Below are 5,273 nucleotides of genomic sequence, written 5' to 3'. Positions count from 1 at the left end.
AAATGTGTCATAAAGGGTGACAGTGTTGTCAATTTTAAATTAATTAATTTGTTATATTTTAAGTTATTTACATATTTTGAAATTATTATGTTTTTTTGCACTTTTTTGTTATTGCTGTGTTCTCGCAGCTTTTCTTTTCGGCAATCATATCAGGGTATAGCTCAAATACGTACTTTCCATCTGGGTGAAATACTTCTGTTTTCCAGTCACTGAGATGATGACAGCTTGGGGTGTGTAAAGGAATCTACTAAATTGTAAAACTTAAATACACATTTTGAATATCTTCCTACCGTATTTAATGCTCAGATTAGCTCAACAAACGGAGCACGGGTTTCTCTGTATACTGACAGGTGGCCGATCAGTTGATTTGGTGATATTTGGTGGATTTTCCCCACAGGGAAGTGAAACTCAAGAGGCACCCACAAAAGAAGATAGCAAAAACTCCACTCGAAAACCCCAAGCTGTTGTTCACTTTTGAAAAAGAGTTTATTTCCTCTGGTAGGATAGCCCTGTCAGCTGACTTCACGCTTTATCAGCTTTCAGTGCTGACTTATTTTTTTGTTTTGTAACACAACACAACTTCTGTTCTTTTCTATCTTTAAATCATGTCAAAGTTCAATATCATATGACTGTGGCAGTAGAGCATGGTCACCATAAATGTTTAGGTGAGAGAAGAAGATTGTTGGTATTTTTATGATTTTAATTTAAAATACGTGTTAATTTATTACCTTTAATGTGTGTGAATGTCTGTCTTGCATGAAACACAGGGTCTCCTTTGTCAGTGGTGACACCAAAGGGAAGGTTAAGCCGCTCAAATAGGGTATAACTCCCTTGTGCCCCTCTGTTACATTCATAGCTTTGCAGTAAAAGACAGGACAGGTGAAAGTTGGAAAACGCCTTCTTAAAAGTCAAATCTTCCCTCAGAGTATGACAACACTGGAAATACTTGTACTTAGATCGTAGTTTTTAGTTTCACAAACTTTTTCTCAGAGGCTCTGATTATCTCATTGGTTAAATTACAACTTAATGGTTGAGTAAATACATCAGGTTAATTTAAATAAAAAATTATAAGTGGTAATAATATTTTTTAATTAATTTCTGACCATCAAGCAGCATGGTCATCAGAATACAATTATTAAGGCAGCAGTAAGCTAATATGAATTGTTGAAATGTGGCAGCCTAGATGGCTTTTTTCTATGTATTAATTGAATTATCACACTTAAACAAACCTCTATGTAATCTACATTTTTTTTTTAAAGAATCGGAAGAGATCATTAGTATTATTTATATAATAACAGATATTTGTATTACTACTATTTCATTACCATGTCAACCAATGGGATTATCTCAATGTCTGAAGAACTGTTTGGAGAACTAAACTAACTTTTGCCTGATTATCTTAATATCTATTAGCCAGATGACACTTCTCTTTGTTGATACAAATTGTATCCTATAAACATTTTTAAGATCATAAGTTTTATAAAAGAATATATGAAAAAAATATATATTTCGAGTTGAATATTTTGAGTATTTGTGGCAAACTTTGTCACATTTGGTACTTAGCCTATATTTATATGAGGGGGTTTTTTATTCCCTTTTTTCAATGGGCAAGAAACAGAAACTGATATTGTTTCTTTAAACTGAAAGCATGATACAAGCATGGTACTGTGTAGCCCAAAAGCTACTGACAGTGGTTGAAAGGTGTTCAAAATAACAAATATGGTTAAAAGGGATGTAGTCGTATTTCTCATGAGACAGATTGGAGCCTTGCTAGTGTCACAGTCCACCACAGAACAGCATTTCTGAAACCTTTGGAGTGAGAGTTGAGAAATACAAAAATACAACAAAAATGTACTGAGTGTTTGCCGTTAAAACAGAGGAGTTACAACCCAGTCTCACGGCATTTCGTGTTATAGTCACGAAATTAATCTATTGATTCGTGTTCACCAACACGATTTTCGCATTTTTTAAAAGCAATGTATTTCTGTTGGTAGTATGTTTCGTGCCTGCACCAAATAATAACAAATTAGAAGGAAACAGTTTTTTTTTTAAATACAGATTTCAGTATTCTGAGGCTCTGAGCCCCATTTATTTTCCTTGCGGACGGCAACAAAACTCCGACATTATACAATTTAAAATAAAAGGGTTAGGGTTAGGCTTAGGGTAAGATATTGAGTAAGAAAATGTTTTTATGAACCACACAACTTCTGGTATTCCAAGACCCGACCGGACAAAAAGACGTGGTGCAGGCACGAAACATACTACCAATAGAAATACATTGCTTTTATCGTTCTGTGTGACACGAAAAAAATGCAAAAACCATGTTGGTGAACACGAATCAATAGATTAAATACATTTCGTGACTATAACACGAAATGCCGTGAGACTGGGTTGGGAGAATATAACGAGCTTTCTTCTCCTTTGGATGCCTTTCCCAGGAAGCTTAAACCACAACATTTTCTTCATTGTTGTCTCGAAGCTCTCTTACTTGAAAAGCTCTTTTCTCAAGGGCTGTACTGTAATTTCAACCGTGTTGGCCTCAGGAACAGGTCCTCCATAATTCCTGTCTGTCTGTCAGTTTATTTTCTGGTTTTCTGACGCTCTCATGCTTTAAAGTAACGGCTGATTAAGTCAGTCATACAGTAGGTCTGGCTAGCACTGTGTGCTTGTGTGTGCTACAGGGTTAAGATACTCACAACTTTACTAAACAAACCTCTTAAAAGGTGTTGTGTTAACATTCCTGTGGATATTTAAACCCTAATAGTGTATTGGGGAACAAATATTTTCTATTATCATGAACTTGTTAAGAGCTATTTTTCTAATTGTACATGTTTATCTGCAAGAAGAGATTCAAGTCAGTATTGCTGATTAAAGGGATTTACACGTTGCTAACTGTGCTAATGTTGTGTTTGGTTTTTTCCACAAAGGTTACTTGACAGTGTTCAGGATTGAGCAAATGGCCACCTCGCTTTATTTATATGAATTTGACTGTCTTTATGGTTCATGTTTTTCAACAACAAACAGTACTAGCTCTACTGGTGTTAGCTAGCAGTTCGTTTTTTAGCTAGCAACATGTGCTCTAGCATGGTGTGTTTGTATGTAGTGTGTGTGGTGTGTGAGACAGCAAACTTACCATTGCAGTTCTTTCTGTTATTTTTCTCAAGCTTCTCTGTAAGTAAGAATGAGTTCTTCAGCTTTGGAAAATCACACTTTTCTGTCTGCACGTCAACCTCCACTCGAGTAGCAATAAGCTAGCTTGTTAGCAAACGTTTATAGGTCTTTCTCTCAGCACAGGTGTAAGTAGTTACATTAACAATGGCTTTGTTGTATTCAAGTGTCTCTGTGAGCATGTAAACCACACCAGCAGTCAGAAACCGAAGCAGGCTAATTGAATTCAGCTGTTTTGAGCATTTACACCTGTGCTTGTTCTCATGTGACGTTGCAAAATGTCCTCTGGCAGAACGACCTATAGGCACCCTATGGCTGTGTTCGAAATCACATACTAATGTTTTGCATACTACACTCGATCTTTATGTTCTGCATACTTTCTACTAGATCAAAGATTAGGAATGCCATTTCCAGCAGCAGGTAAACTCAATGCAATTTATCTGCTTAACATGACTGTATTTGAAAGTTAAAGGTACGTGTGACCGTTGAATTAAAATCAAACATAACTACCCCCATTTCATTTTTTACCCAGTTTATTTTAGGCATATTTACATCTAAAGTACATTATGTATTGTTCTAGCATTTTCTTTTCATCAATCGTAATTATCTTACATGACGTTCAATTATTTGAATCTGCTGGGCTATTTCCCATTGGACGGTCTAAAAAGCAGCATTTTGGGTAGTTGAGTACAGTATGTCCAGTAAGCTATAGTCTCATACTTCGAAATTCCTGCTAAATTAGTTTTCGCTGGAAATTCCTTTGCACATCATTTATCATGCCAAGTTTAGTGTATATCCTGTATTGGTATGCGATTTCGACACAGCCTTTTACTTTCTAAAGAGGGTATGTGACTTCAGGTATGAGTTCTTCTGTAGCATTGTTGTAAAAAACGGTAGCAAAGGTTTTCACCCTTATTTGCTTTAAACATATCAGGGATCAAATCCATGCTGCAGGCTCTCATAATACCTTGACAGACATTTATACTGAATATTTGTAACCTGTATTCCACAGTGAACACATCCTCTGGCATTTTTCTCCTTTCTCGTTGAGTCTGAATACACTTTTAAGAATTTATGTGGGTTTCATTTGGACAAATACCCTGCTGTTTTGTAATGTCTTGCTCTTTTGTCTAAAATGGACTCAGGTTTTTTAAATCCAATGTGAAAGAAATGTAAAAATGCAACAATGTCCCTGTTTTATCCCAGTTAATCCCATCTTTATTTCTACTGTGCTTTAATACCGCTTTGTATCTGTGACAGAACAAAATAAAGTGCCACCTTTTTTGGGGACCAAAGCCAAGTAAGATGCTGTTTATTGCTTTTCAATGTTTCCCCTTTGCTCAGGTCAATGGTGGTTATGTTAAACCAAAATGTAAAAGAAGATATTAAAGTGTTTGACCATTGCTGCTGTTTCACCGTGTCCTACTGGCAGATGAAGAGTTTTATTCCAAAACATGTGTACAACTGTGCTGATTTATAAGGTATATTGATTAAGCCCAGTCAGAAGTACCTACGCTTTTGGGTACAATACAAAGGCATTGTTTAAAACTGCAACAAAAATGTCTGAATTGCTTTTCCACAAACAAGTTTTATCTGGTCTTTTTTCATGTATTTATTATTGTAGGAAAACATGTCTTTTGGAGTGGGGCTCTTCAAATGTTTGTGCTTTACTGTAGGTGCGTTGAACTTTACTGAGCTTTAGGCAATGAAACCCAAAACTGAAGCACGAAAAACAAACCTGTCATACCTAAAGACTCTGGGAAACTGTGGCCAAATGAGACATGTTGACTGTTCTTGTGTGTGATGTAAAAGTAAGCAATAAAAGCCCTACTCAAGCTTTCATGTGTTCCTTATGGGTTTCCTTTTTTTCTCAATAAAGTGGTGCGGTAATGAGTGTTCAAATCCAGAAATGACTCAGCCATTTCCCTATTTTGTGTTCACTTGTCTCGAAGTCCACGCAGTCAAATAATTCACTAACGGAAAAGTAATTAAAGACACACAGGCGTCAGGTTACGAACATTTATATCTGACACAAAATCTTCTATGAATGAATCCAAATCTACCTCAGTCCGGACTCATCATCATACTGTGGCTTCATAGTTACA

Source organism: Trematomus bernacchii, unplaced genomic scaffold, assembly GCF_902827165.1.
Source record: "Trematomus bernacchii unplaced genomic scaffold, fTreBer1.1, whole genome shotgun sequence".
NCBI classification, from domain to species: domain Eukaryota; kingdom Metazoa; phylum Chordata; class Actinopteri; order Perciformes; family Nototheniidae; genus Trematomus; species Trematomus bernacchii.
The sequence above is the reverse complement of the archived record's forward strand: the minus strand, read 5'-3'. Positions refer to the sequence as shown.